Below are 15,433 nucleotides of genomic sequence, written 5' to 3'. Positions count from 1 at the left end.
TGTCAAACATTTTTGAAACATTAGTGGCAACGTTGCTGACCGGTAAAACGATGTAACTTGGAGGCTTTTCTTCAATTTGATAGGTGTTGGTCTTGCTGAGGATACGTGTTGCACGTTTCCTGCAGTCACGTATGAAGTGTAGGGGAAAGTGTAGTGAACTAAAAGAGTTGGTGATGTATGTACATTCTTCTTCGAGGAACTGCGGACTGGAAATTCTGTAGGCTCTCAGAAAGAAGCCAATAACTACCCCTCTTTTAGTTCTTGTGTCATGGTGAGAGAAGAAATGTAGAAGATCATTCTTGTAGGTAGGCTTCCGGTAGACTTTAAAAGAAAGTTTGTTTTCCCCTGTGCGTAAGAGAACGTCGAGAAAAGGTAACTGGTTGTCCTTCTCCTCCTCTAGAGTAAATTTAATAGTAGGTTCCAGAGTGTTGATGGTGTTGAGGATGCCCTGTACGTCAAGATTTTTGGGTACAATGACCAAAATATCATCTACGTACCGCATCCAAGTAACTGAACGAGGGATGTTACTGAGGATCCTTCTTGATTCCAGGTCCTCCATATATAAATTGGCAAGAACTGCACTAAGGGGGGATCCCATGGCTATGGGACAATGCTCTTCTCCAGACTGAGGGACTGACCACCTCAAAACTTTAAGGGTGATGGACTGATTACATCGTCTTCAAGTATCTTCTGCTTCTATCAACTTTTCTGTACTCGACTGAAGAAGCCTACTGTGTAGGCGAAACGTTTCATAATAAAGATACCTAACTGTTGCATATGTGTCTTACCTAACAACCTGTCGGTATTTTATACCATTTTAATGTTCAGGTAAACCACTTATTACCCACCACTTAACCTAACACTTTACCAGGACAACATGGCTACCATACGGTGTATAATATCCATCTCTCCATCTTTATATAGGGCATCGATGGTTAGCTCCAGTTCCTAGGATCAAGAGCCCCTTCACCAGCACCACGTGGGAATAACAGCAGAAACTCTGCTGTTAACAACAGCTCTGAAAATTGCAAATAAAAATTGAACCACTCTGACATTCACTAAAAATTATATTTGGAAGCTCTAAATCAAAATGCTATTAATTTTTTTCGAAAACAGATATGACATTAGTTATGTGAAGTTTTTTATGGTGTTGAAGTAATCTATAAGAAATTGTGAGAGTGCATATAGTATTATTACTATTATTATTATTATTATTATTATTATTATTATTATTATTATAGCGATGTGGCTGTTAAGAAATTGTTGTTTGTGAGTTCAACTTGTGCATATCTATGATTCACCTCATCTTTCATAGACCCATCCGCTGACACGTCCACTCCCAAATATCTGAATACGTTCACCTCCTCCATACTCTCTCCCTCCAATCTGATATTCAATCTTTCATCACCTAATCTTTTTGTTATCCTCATAACCTTACTCTTTCCTGTATTCACCTTTAATTTTCTTCTTTTGAGAGAAATTTTCTGAGTTGCTGTTAAAGGCAGTTTTGTTTTGTTTTTATCCCTCCCTTGATATTGGTGAAAGGGCTCTTTGATAGAGCCTGATTAACTCCCATTCCTCAGGCACTGTATCATCCCTACTGGTTTACCTCTTCTCTGTTATAGTGTCTAACTCTTGTAAAGACAGCTGTCCTGTGAGGATAAAAAAAAAGTCTGTTGCTGTGGTTGTTTACTACAGATTTTCACGTGATGCTCATTTTTGGGTCCAGGACTGACACAAGCAACATCGTAGAGTGTGGGGTTTTATGGTGAATTGTTCCAGGCACTGTATTGTGGCTTTTATTCGTCAAAATGTTGTTCAGATCTCCAAGACTTCTTCTTGTGTCAGGATCAACCTTTCTAGCTGTGGTGTTGGTATCTCCAGGACTACCTTCCCTGTAGTGTCACTGTGGTGTTGGTATCTCCAGGACTACCTTCCGTGTAGTGTCACTGTGGTGTTGGTATCTCCAGGACTACCTTCCCTGTAGTGTCACTGTGGTGTTGGTATCTCCAGGACTACCTTCCCTGTAGTGTCACTGTGGTGTTGGTATCTCTAGGACTACGTTCCCTGTAGTGTCACTGTGGTGTTGGTATCTCTAGGACTACGTTCCCTGTAGTGTCACTGTGGTGTTGGTATCTCTAGGACTACGTTCCCTGTAGTGTCACTGTGGTGTTGGTATCTCCAGGACTACCTTCCCTGTAGTGTCACTGTGGTGTTGGTATCTCTAGGACTACGTTCCCTGTAGTGTCACTGTGGTGTTGGTATCTCTAGGACTACGTTCCCTGTAGTGTCACTGTGGTGTTGGTATCTTCAGGACTACCTTCCCTGTAGTGTCACTGTGGTGTTGGTATCTCCAGGACTACCTTCCCTGTAGTGTCACTGTGGTGTTGGTATCTCCAGGACTACCTTCCCTGTAGTGTCACTGTGGTGTTGGTATCTTCAGGACTACCTTCCCTGTAGTGTCACTGTGGTGTTGGTATCTTCAGGACTACCTTCCCTGTAGTGTCACTGTGGTGTTGGTATCTTCAGGACTACCTTCCCTGTAGTGTCACTGTGGTGTTGGTATCTCTAGGACTACGTTCCCTGTAGTGTCACTGTGGTGTTGGTATCTCTAGGACTACGTTCCCTGTAGTGTCACTGTGGTGTTGGTATCTTCAGGACTACCTTCCCTGTAGTGTCACTGTGGTGTTGGTATCTTCAGGACTACCTTCCCTGTAGTGTCACTGTGGTGTTGGTATCTTCAGGACTACCTTCCCTGTAGTGTCACTGTGGTGTTGGTATCTTCAGGACTACCTTCCCTGTAGTGTCACTGTGGTGTTGGTATCTCTAGGACTACGTTCCCTGTAGTGTCACTGTGGTGTTGGTATCTCTAGGACTACGTTCCCTGTAGTGTCACTGTGGTGTTGGTATCTTCAGGACTACCTTCCCTGTAGTGTCACTGTGGTGTTGGTATCTCCAGGACTACGTTCCCTGTAGTGTCACTGTGGTGTTGGTATCTCTAGGACTACGTTCCCTGTAGTGTCACTGTGGTGTTGGTATCTCTAGGACTACGTTCCCTGTAGTGTCACTGTGGTGTTGGTATCTCTAGGACTACCTTCCCTGTAGTGTCACTGTGGTGTTGGTATCTCTAGGACTACGTTCCCTGTAGTGTCACTGTGGTGTTGGTATCTCTAGGACTACCTTCCCTGTAGTGTCACTGTGGTGTTGGTATCTCTAGGACTACCTTCCCTGTTGTGTCACTGTGGTGTTGGTATCTCTAGGACTACCTTCCCTGTAGTGTCACTGTGGTGTTGGTATCTCCAGGACTACCTTCCCTGTAGTGTCACTGTGGTGTTGGTATCTCCAGGACTACCTTCCCTGTAGTGTCACTGTGGTGTTGGTATCTTCAGGACTACCTTCCCTGTAGTGTCACTGTGGTGTTGGTATCTCCAGGACTACCTTCCCTGTAGTGTCACTGTGGTGTTGGTATCTTCAGGACTACGTTCCCTGTAGTGTCACTGTGGTGTTGGTATCTCTAGGACTACGTTCCCTGTAGTGTCACTGTGGTGTTGGTATCTCCAGGACTACCTTCCCTGTAGTGTCACTGTGGTGTTGGTATCTCTAGGACTACCTTCCCTGTAGTGTCACTGTGGTGTTGGTATCTCTAGGACTACGTTCCCTGTAGTGTCACTGTGGTGTTGGTATCTCTAGGACTACGTTCCCTGTAGTGTCACTGTGGTGTTGGTATCTCTAGGACTACGTTCCCTGTAGTGTCACTGTGGTGTTGGTATCTCTAGGACTACCTTCCCTGTAGTGTCACTGTGGTGTTGGTATCTCTAGGACTACCTTCCCTGTAGTGTCACTGTGGTGTTGGTATCTCTAAGACTACGTTCCCTGTAGTGTCACTGTGGTGTTGGTATCTCTAGGACTACGTTCCCTGTAGTGTCACTGTGGTGTTGGTATCTCTAGGACTACGTTCCCTGTAGTGTCACTGTGGTGTTGGTATCTCTAGGACTACCTTCCCTGTAGTGTCACTGTGGTGTTGGTATCTCCAGGACTACCTTCCCTGTAGTGTCACTGTGGTGTTGGTATCTCCAGGACTACCTTCCCTGTAGTGTCACTGTGGTGTTGGTATCTCTAGGACTACGTTCCCTGTAGTGTCACTGTGGTGTTGGTATCTCCAGGACTACCTTCCCTGTAGTGTCACTGTGGTGTTGGTATCTCTAGGACTACCTTCCCTGTAGTGTCACTGTGGTGTTGGTATCTCTAGGACTACCTTCCCTGTAGTGTCACTGTGGTGTTGGTATCTCCAGGACTACCTTCCCTGTAGTGTCACTGTGGTGTTGGTATCTTCAGGACTACCTTCCCTGTAGTGTCACTGTGGTGTTGGTATCTCTAGGACTACCTTCCCTGTAGTGTCACTGTGGTGTTGGTATCTCCAGGACTACCTTCCCTGTAGTGTCACTGTGGTGTTGGTATCTCCAGGACTACCTTCCCTGTAGTGTCACTGTGGTGTTGGTATCTCTAGGACTACGTTCCCTGTAGTGTCACTGTGGTGTTGGTATCTCTAGGACTACCTTCCCTGTAGTGTCACTGTGGTGTTGGTATCTCTAGGACTACGTTCCCTGTAGTGTCACTGTGGTGTTGGTATCTCTAGGACTACCTTCCCTGTAGTGTCACTGTGGTGTTGGTATCTCCAGGACTACCTTCCCTGTAGTGTCACTGTGGTGTTGGTATCTCTAGGACTACCTTCCCTGTAGTGTCACTGTGGTGTTGGTATCTCTAGGACTACGTTCCCTGTAGTGTCACTGTGGTGTTGGTATCTCCAGGACTACCTTCCCTGTAGTGTCACTGTGGTGTTGGTATCTCTAGGACTACCTTCCCTGTAGTGTCACTGTGGTGTTGGTATCTTCAGGACTACCTTCCCTGTAGTGTCACTGTGGTGTTGGTATCTCTAGGACTACCTTCCCTGTAGTGTCACTGTGGTGTTGGTATCTCCAGGACTACCTTCCCTGTAGTGTCACTGTGGTGTTGGTATCTCTAGGACTACCTTCCCTGTAGTGTCACTGTGGTGTTGGTATCTTCAGGACTACCTTCCCTGTAGTGTCACTGTGGTGTTGGTATCTCTAGGACTACGTTCCCTGTAGTGTCACTGTGGTGTTGGTATCTTCAGGACTACCTTCCCTGTAGTGTCACTGTGGTGTTGGTATCTCTAGGACTACCTTCCCTGTAGTGTCACTGTGTTGTTGGTATCTCTAGGACTACCTTCCCTGTAGTGTCACTGTGGTGTTGGTATCTCTAGGACTACGTTCCCTGTAGTGTCACTGTGGTGTTGGTATCTCTAGGACTACCTTCCCTGTAGTGTCACTGTGGTGTTGGTATCTCTAGGACTACCTTCCCTGTAGTGTCACTGTGGTGTTGGTATCTTCAGGACTACCTTCCCTGTAGTGTCACTGTGGTGTTGGTATCTCTAGGACTACCTTCCCTGTAGTGTCACTGTGGTGTTGGTATCTCCAGGACTACCTTCCCTGTAGTGTCACTGTGGTGTTGGTATCTTCAGGACTACCTTCCCTGTAGTGTCACTGTGGTGTTGGTATCTCTAGGACTACGTTCCCTGTAGTGTCACTGTGGTGTTGGTATCTCTAGGACTACGTTCCCTGTAGTGTCACTGTGGTGTTGGTATCTCCAGGACTACCTTCCCTGTAGTGTCACTGTGGTGTTGGTATCTCCAGGACTACCTTCCCTGTAGTGTCACTGTGGTGTTGGTATCTTCAGGACTACCTTCCCTGTAGTGTCACTGTGGTGTTGGTATCTCTAGGACTACGTTCCCTGTAGTGTCACTGTGGTGTTGGTATCTCTAGGACTACCTTCCCTGTAGTGTCACTGTGGTGTTGGTATCTCTAGGACTACGTTCCCTGTAGTGTCACTGTGGTGTTGGTATCTCTAGGACTACGTTCCCTGTAGTGTCACTGTGGTGTTGGTATCTCTAGGACTACCTTCCCTGTAGTGTCACTGTGGTGTTGGTATCTCTAGGACTACGTTCCCTGTAGTGTCACTGTGGTGTTGGTATCTCTAGGACTACCTTCCCTGTAGTGTCACTGTGGTGTTGGTATCTCTAGGACTACGTTCCCTGTAGTGTCACTGTGGTGTTGGTATCTCTAGGACTACCTTCCCTGTAGTGTCACTGTGGTGTTGGTATCTCTAGGACTACGTTCCCTGTAGTGTCACTGTGGTGTTGGTATCTCTAGGACTACGTTCCCTGTAGTGTCACTGTGGTGTTGGTATCTCTAGGACTACCTTCCCTGTAGTGTCACTGTGGTGTTGGTATCTCTAGGACTACGTTCCCTGTAGTGTCACTGTGGTGTTGGTATCTCTAGGACTACGTTCCCTGTAGTGTCACTGTGGTGTTGGTATCTCTAGGACTACGTTCCCTGTAGTGTCACTGTGGTGTTGGTATCTCTAGGACTACCTTCCCTGTAGTGTCACTGTGGTGTTGGTATCTCTAGGACTACCTTCCCTGTAGTGTCACTGTGGTGTTGGTATCTTCAGGACTACCTTCCCTGTAGTGTCACTGTGGTGTTGGTATCTCCAGGACTACCTTCCCTGTAGTGTCACTGTGGTGTTGGTATCTCTAGGACTACCTTCCCTGTAGTGTCACTGTGGTGTTGGTATCTTCAGGACTACGTTCCCTGTAGTGTCACTGTGGTGTTGGTATCTCTAGGACTACCTTCCCTGTAGTGTCACTGTGGTGTTGGTATCTCTAGGACTATGTTCCCTGTAGTGTCACTGTGGTGTTGGTATCTCTAGGACTACGTTCCCTGTAGTGTCACTGTGGTGTTGGTATCTCCAGGACTACCTTCCCTGTAGTGTCACTGTGGTGTTGGTATCTCTAGGACTACGTTCCCTGTAGTGTCACTGTGGTGTTGGTATCTCTAGGACTACCTTCCCTGTAGTGTCACTGTGGTGTTGGTATCTCTAGGACTACCTTCCCTGTAGTGTCACTGTGGTGTTGGTATCTCTAGGACTACCTTCCCTGTAGTGTCACTGTGGTGTTGGTATCTCTAGGACTACCTTCCCTGTAGTGTCACTGTGGTGTTGGTATCTCTAGGACTACCTTCCCTGTAGTGTCACTGTGGTGTTGGTATCTCTAGGACTACCTTCCCTGTAGTGTCACTGTGGTGTTGGTATCTCTAGGACTACGTTCCCTGTAGTGTCACTGTGGTGTTGGTATCTCTAGGACTACCTTCCCTGTAGTGTCACTGTGGTGTTGGTATCTCTAGGACTACCTTCCCTGTAGTGTCACTGTGGTGTTGGTATCTCTAGGACTACGTTCCCTGTAGTGTCACTGTGGTGTTGGTATCTCTAGGACTACCTTCCCTGTAGTGTCACTGTGGTGTTGGTATCTCTAGGACTACCTTCCCTGTAGTGTCACTGTGGTGTTGGTATCTCTAGGACTACCTTCCCTGTAGTGTCACTGTGGTGTTGGTATCTCCAGGACTACCTTCCCTGTAGTGTCACTGTGGTGTTGGTATCTCTAGGACTACCTTCCCTGTAGTGTCACTGTGGTGTTGGTATCTTCAGGACTACCTTCCCTGTAGTGTCACTGTGGTGTTGGTATCTCCAGGACTACCTTCCCTGTAGTGTCACTGTGGTGTTGGTATCTCCAGGACTACCTTCCCTGTAGTGTCACTGTGGTGTTGGTATCTCTAGGACTACGTTCCCTGTAGTGTCACTGTGGTGTTGGTATCTTCAGGACTACCTTCCCTGTAGTGTCACTGTGGTGTTGGTATCTTCAGGACTACCTTCCCTGTAGTGTCACTGTGGTGTTGGTATCTCTAGGACTACGTTCCCTGTAGCGTCACTGTGGTGTTGGTATCTTCAGGACTACCTTCCCTGTAGTGTCACTGTGGTGTTGGTATCTTCAGGACTACCTTCCCTGTAGTGTCACTGTGGTGTTGGTATCTTCAGGACTACCTTCCCTGTAGTGTCACTGTGGTGTTGGTATCTCTAGGACTACATTCCCTGTAGTGTCACTGTGGTGTTGGTATCTCTAGGACTACGTTCCCTGTAGCGTCACTGTGGTGTTGGTATCTCTAGGACTACCTTCCCTGTAGTGTCACTGTGGTGTTGGTATCTCCAGGACTACCTTCCCTGTAGTGTCACTGTCGTGTTGGTATCTCCAGGACTACCTTCCCTGTAGTGTCACTGTGGTGTTGGTATCTCCAGGACTACCTTCCCTGTAGTGTCACTGTGGTGTTGGTATCTTCAGGACTACCTTCCCTGTAGTGTCACTGTGGTGTTGGTATCTCTAGGACTACGTTCCCTGTAGTGTCACTGTGGTGTTGGTATCTCTAGGACTACGTTCCCTGTAGTGTCACTGTGGTGTTGGTATCTCTAGGACTACGTTCCCTGTAGTGTCACTGTGGTGTTGGTATCTCCAGGACTACCTTCCCTGTAGTGTCACTGTGGTGTTGGTATCTTCAGGACTACGTTCCCTGTAGTGTCACTGTGGTGTTGGTATCTCTAGGACTACCTTCCCTGTAGTGTCACTGTGGTGTTGGTATCTCCAGGACTACCTTCCCTGTAGTGTCACTGTGGTGTTGGTATCTCTAGGACTACGTTCCCTGTAGTGTCACTGTGGTGTTGGTATCTCTAGGACTACGTTCCCTGTAGTGTCACTGTGGTGTTGGTATCTCTAGGACTACGTTCCGTGTAGTGTCACTGTGGTGTTGGTATCTCCAGGACTACCTTCCCTGTAGCGTCACTGTGGTGTTGGTATCTCCAGGACTACCTTCCCTGTAGCGTCACTGTGGTGTTGGTATCTCCAGGACTACCTTCCCTGTAGTGTCACTGTGGTGTTGGTATCTCCAGGACTACCTTCCCTGTAGCGTCACTGTGGTGTTGGTATCTCCAGGACTACCTTCCCTGTAGCGTCACTGTGGTGTTGGTATCTCCAGGACTACCTTCCCTGTAGTGTCACTGTGGTGTTGGTATCTCCAGGACTACCTTCCCTGTAGTGTCACTGTGGTGTTGGTATCTCCAGGACTACGTTCCCTGTAGTGTCACTGTGGTGTTGGTATCTCCAGGACTACCTTCCCTGTAGTGTCACTGTGGTGTTGGTATCTTCAGGACTACGTTCCCTGTAGTGTCACTGTGGTGTTGGTATCTCTAGGACTACGTTCCCTGTAGTGTCACTGTGGTGTTGGTATCTCTAGGACTACGTTCCCTGTAGTGTCACTGTGGTGTTGGTATCTCTAGGACTACCTTCCCTGTAGTGTCACTGTGGTGTTGGTATCTCTAGGACTACCTTCCCTGTAGTGTCACTGTGGTGTTGGTATCTCTAGGACTACGTTCCCTGTAGTGTCACTGTGGTGTTGGTATCTCTAGGACTACCTTCCCTGTAGTGTCACTGTGGTGTTGGTATCTCTAGGACTACCTTCCCTGTAGTGTCACTGTGGTGTTGGTATCTCTAGGACTACCTTCCCTGTAGTGTCACTGTGGTGTTGGTATCTCCAGGACTACGTTCCCTGTAGTGTCACTGTGGTGTTGGTATCTCTAAGACTACGTTCCCTGTAGTGTCACTGTGGTGTTGGTATCTCTAGGACTACCTTCCCTGTAGTGTCACTGTGGTGTTGGTATCTCTAGGACTACCTTCCCTGTAGTGTCACTGTGGTGTTGGTATCTCCAGGACTACGTTCCCTGTAGTGTCACTGTGGTGTTGGTATCTCTAAGACTACGTTCCCTGTAGTGTCACTGTGGTGTTGGTATCTCTAGGACTACCTTCCCTGTAGTGTCACTGTGGTGTTGGTATCTCTAGGACTACTTTCCCTGTAGTGTCACTGTGGTGTTGGTATCTCTAAGACTACGTTCCCTGTAGTGTCACTGTGGTGTTGGTATCTCTAGGACTACGTTCCCTGTAGTGTCACTGTGGTGTTGGTATCTCTAGGACTACGTTCCCTGTAGTGTCACTGTGGTGTTGGTATCTCTAGGACTACCTTCCCTGTAGTGTCACTGTGGTGTTGGTATCTCTAGGACTACGTTCCCTGTAGTGTCACTGTGGTGTTGGTATCTTCAGGACTACCTTCCCTGTAGTGTCACTGTGGTGTTGGTATCTCTAGGACTACGTTCCCTGTAGTGTCACTGTGGTGTTGGTATCTCCAGGACTACCTTCCCTGTAGTGTCACTGTGGTGTTGGTATCTTCAGGACTACGTTCCCTGTAGTGTCACTGTGGTGTTGGTATCTCTAGGACTACGTTCCCTGTAGTGTCACTGTGGTGTTGGTATCTCTAGGACTACGTTCCCTGTAGTGTCACTGTGGTGTTGGTATCTCTAGGACTACGTTCCCTGTAGTGTCACTGTGGTGTTGGTATCTCTAGGACTACCTTCCCTGTAGTGTCACTGTGGTGTTGGTATCTCCAGGACTACCTTCCCTGTAGTGTCACTGTGGTGTTGGTATCTCCAGGACTACCTTCCCTGTAGTGTCACTGTGGTGTTGGTATCTCTAGGACTACGTTCCCTGTAGTGTCACTGTGGTGTTGGTATCTCTAGGACTACCTTCCCTGTAGTGTCACTGTGGTGTTGGTATCTCCAGGACTACCTTCCCTGTAGTGTCACTGTGGTGTTGGTATCTCCAGGACTACCTTCCCTGTAGTGTCACTGTGGTGTTGGTATCTCTAGGACTACGTTCCCTGTAGTGTCACTGTGGTGTTGGTATCTCTAGGACTACGTTCCCTGTAGTGTCACTGTGGTGTTGGTATCTAGGACTACGTTCCCTGTAGTGTCACTGTGGTGTTGGTATCTCTAGGACTACGTTCCCTGTAGTGTCACTGTGGTGTTGGTATCTCTAGGACTACCTTCCCTGTAGTGTCACTGTGGTGTTGGTATCTCTAGGACTACCTTCCCTGTAGTGTCACTGTGGTGTTGGTATCTTTAGGACTACCTTCCCTGTAGTGTCACTGTGGTGTTGGTATCTACAGGACTACCTTCCCTGTAGTGTCACTGTGGTGTTGGTATCTCCAGGACTACCTTCCCTGTAGTGTCACTGTGGTGTTGGTATCTCCAGGACTACCTTCCCTGTAGTGTCACTGTGGTGTTGGTATCTCCAGGACTACCTTCCCTGTAGCGTCACTGTGGTGTTGGTATCTCCAGGACTCCATTCCCTGTAGCGTCACTGTGGTGTTGGTATCTCCAGGACTACATTCCCTGTAGCGTCACTGTGGTGTTGGTATCTCCAGGACTACATTCCCTGTAGCGTCACTGTGGTGTTGGTATCTCCAGGACTACATTCCCTGTAGCGTCACTGTGGTGTTGGTATCTCCAGGACTACATTCCCTGTAGCGTCACTGTGGTGTTGGTATCTCTAGGACTACGTTCCCTGTAGTGTCACTGTGGTGTTGGTATCTTCAGGACTACCTTCCCTGTAGTGTCACTGTGGTGTTGGTATCTTCAGGACTACCTTCCCTGTAGTGTCACTGTGGTGTTGGTATCTCCAGGACTACCTTCCCTGTAGTGTCACTGTGGTGTTGGTATCTTCAGGACTACCTTCCCTGTAGTGTCACTGTGGTGTTGGTATCTCCAGGACTACCTTCCCTGTAGTGTCACTGTGGTGTAGGTATCTCTAGGACTACGTTCCCTGTAGTGTCACTGTGGTGTTGGTATCTCTAGGACTACGTTCCCTGTAGTGTCACTGTGGTGTTGGTATCTTCAGGACTACCTTCCCTGTAGTGTCACTGTGGTGTTGGTATCTCCAGGACTACGTTCCCTGTAGTGTCACTGTGGTGTTGGTATCTCTAGGACTACGTTCCCTGTAGTGTCACTGTGGTGTTGGTATCTTCAGGACTACCTTCCCTGTAGTGTCACTGTGGTGTTGGTATCTCCAGGACTACGTTCCCTGTAGCGTCACTGTGGTGTTGGTATCTCCAGGACTCCATTCCCTGTAGCGTCACTGTGGTGTTGGTATCTCCAGGACTCCATTCCCTGTAGCGTCACTGTGGTGTTGGTATCTCCAGGACTCCATTCCCTGTAGCGTCACTGTGGTGTTGGTATCTCCAGGACTCCATTCCCTGTAGCGTCACTGTGGTGTTGGTATCTCCAGGACTCCATTCCCTGTAGCGTCACTGTGGTGTGAGGAACAAACACGCCTCACTGTTGCTGGTGTTTGCGCTCTCTCGCACACAAGAAGGTCTAGGCGTTATGGGTAGGTTGAGTGAGTGTTGCACTTGCAGCTGCACGAACTTACGTGCTGTTGCCACTGTTGTTGTCAGTAGTAGGACCGCTGCCTGCGCTGTAACCTAGGTAATTGTTCACCTTCACCCTTGCTGCTGGTTATACTCTGGCTACTAGTTATACCCTGACTACTAGCTACACCCTGACTACTAGTTATACCCTAACTACTAGTTATATCATAGCAGACATAAAGCACTGGTGCATAACAGAATATTACACCAACACAATGAAAAGGACATAAATCCGTTCACACTCATTTTGAGAAATGTTCGATGCAAAAGCTTCAGGCCTTTCGATTGCTAAGCGTAACCTTTGTCAGACCCTGTAAGGACACGTTACAGAACACGCATCTATTGTGACATTGAGAAGCGTTATCAGTGTGTGTGTTAGTGTTTGTGTGTGTGTGTGTGTGTGTTTGTTTGAGGGGGGGGGAGAATCGTGAGAAGTAGAGACGTATATAGAATTCTCATAGTCTCATTACGAGATGCTGGAAGGCAAGTCATACTACATCACAAAATTTCAATAACTTGTCCTGACCCAGCATTTCTGTTCCTACCATTGTTGAAGGTGACTGATTGAGAGATAAGATTCTTTGAAAAATAACTTATATCTAATGCTTCTGTTAGTATGGTCGCTGCTAGCTTAGAGTCTCAAATGTGTTTGTTACTTTACCATCGTTCTCCCTCAGTACTGTTTGCTCTCGCAACACCGAAATCAACATTACTCGTCAGAATTTAAGGGCGCATGTTCCATAAACCGTCTGTACACCTTACAATCAACAACAAATCCCAGCATTTTATATAATAATATTAAATAATAATAATAATAATAATAATAATAATGGTTTCTTCATTATTGGGAGTCAAAGCTGAAGTAGCAATATTAGTTATTGAAATATTGATTAAAATAACATTGTCAACATGTGTGTGAGATTGACTGGTGCTGACCTGTTGACATGTCAAGCCGACATGAGCCACCCTTGCGCCCTGATACAGATAGTCAAGTAAGTAGCGTGTCTCTCTTGCGTTTAGAGGATGGAGAATCGAGCCTCCAGTACTCCTTGAACTGAATGATTCTCCGGCAGTTTGCTGCTTCACTATTCTGTGTGAGTTATGTCGTGGGAACACCAGCAGTGTGCTGCTACACTATTCTGTGTAAAGTAAAAGGACACAAGTGCAACTAATGTGACATTTATTGTGGCAACGTTTCGCTCTCCAGGAGCTTTATCAAGCCATTACCCATTACCCCATGGCTTGATAAAGCTCCTGGAGAGCGAAACGTTGCCACAATAAATGTCACATTAGTTGCACTTGTGTCCTTTTACTTTACATATTGTCGGTAATTCTACCAACTTTATTACCCTATTCTGTGTGATAGTTATGTTGTGGGAACACCAGTAGTGTACTGCTACACTATTCTGTGTGATAGTTATGTTGTGGGAACACCAGTAGTGTACTGCTACACTATTCTGTGTGATAGTTATGTTGTGGGAACACCAGTAGTGTACTGCTACACTATTCTGTGTGATAGTTACGTCGTGGGAACACCAGCAGTGTGCTGCTACACTATTCTGTGTGATAGTTACGTCGTGGGAACACCAGCAGTGTGCTGCTACACTATTCTGTGTGATAGTTATGTCGTGGGAACCCCAGCAGTGTGAGTTGGACCTGATAGCTTGTGCTACCAGGTCGGTTGCCGTGTTCCTCCCTTAAGTCAATGTGACCTGACCTGACTAGGTTGGGTGCATTGGCTTAAGCCGGACCAGCAGGCCTGTTGCAGTGTTCCTTCGTTCTTATGTTCTTATAGTTATGTCGTGGGAACATAAGAACATAAGAATGTAGGAACACTGCAGAAGGCCTACTGGCCTATACGAGGCAGGTCCTTATCAAAACGACATCTACCTAAAGCTACCCAAGAAATAACTCCCGTACCCCATGACACCAATCAAATTGTGGAAAAAGACACTTATGTACAGTTCAGGACATTTATTAAAGGAAACGTTTCGCCACGAGTGGCTTCTTCAGTCCTAATACAGAGAAAACTAAGAAAACACACATATATATAGTGGCGGGAGTCAGGTGAGGTGATGCGTGGGTAGAGGTGGTAGTAATAGTAGTAGTAGTAGTAGTAGTAGTAATGGAACTAAGGAGGTGAGGCAAGAGAGGGACCTGCTGGCATCAAGTAACACCAGTTCCCAGGATGGGTAATATCCTCTTGCTTAGTAATTTTGAAATACTGTAACTACCATGTGGGGGATGTGACAAAGTATATGTAGGGGAAACAGCCAGAACTCTGGACATTAGGATAGCAGAACACAAAAATGCTTGCAGAAACGATGACCGCAAAAACGCATGTGTTCAACATAGAGACGATGTTGGACACCTCATGAAATTCAATGAAGCTAAACTAGTTATTAAAGAAGACGACTTAAGACGGAGAAAATGCATTGAAGCTGCACTAATTTCTGTCAGTAACACTATAAAGCAAAAATCCGGTAGTTACAGTATTTCAAAATTACTAAGCAAGAGGATATTACCCATCCTGGGAACTGGTGTTACTTGATGCCAGCAGGTCCCTCTCTTGCCTCACCTCCTTAGTTCCATTACTACTACTACTACTACTACTACTATTACTACCACCTCTACCCACGCATCACCTCACCTGACTCCCGCCACTATATATATGTGTGTTTTCTTAGTTTTCTCTGTATTAGGACTGAAGAAGCCACTCGTGGCGAAACGTTTCCTTTAATAAATGTCCTGAACTGTACATAAGTGTCTTTTTCCACATCTTGTCGGTATCACCATACCATTTCCTCACACCAATCAAACCCAGCCCCTCCCACTCATATATTTGTCCAGTCTCTTCTTAAAGCTACCCAAGGTCCTAGCCTCTATCACCCCACTGGGAAGACTGTTCCACGCATCTACAACTCTGTTAGAAAACCAGTACTTACCTATGTCCTTTCTAAATCTAAATTTATCCAACTTAAATCCATTATTCCTGGTTCTTACCTGGTTCGACACCCTCAGTACTTGAAGATTGAGACACTTATGCAGCATATGGAAATCTTTAGCAGATTACGATGGGGTAACGAAGAGAGCTATCAATATGACAGTTTTCTGAACACAATACATGCTGCTCAAAGAACGTTTATCCCTTATAAGGAAATTAGATCAAATAGAAATGACCCAAAATGGATGAATAATAGGCTGAAATATCTACTAGG

General features: G+C 46.6%; 1 protein-coding gene across 2 annotated transcripts in view; it reads left to right on the top strand.

Moving 5' to 3' along the window:
• The window catches only part of LOC128690262 (uncharacterized), a 176,536-nt gene that overhangs the window by 149,318 nt on the left and 11,785 nt on the right, over positions 1-15,433 (top strand). The window lies entirely within an intron of this gene.

This window comes from Cherax quadricarinatus, chromosome 32, assembly GCF_038502225.1.
Source record: "Cherax quadricarinatus isolate ZL_2023a chromosome 32, ASM3850222v1, whole genome shotgun sequence".
Lineage (NCBI taxonomy): Eukaryota > Metazoa > Arthropoda > Malacostraca > Decapoda > Parastacidae > Cherax > Cherax quadricarinatus.
This window is presented reverse-complemented; position numbering and strand designations above follow the sequence as displayed.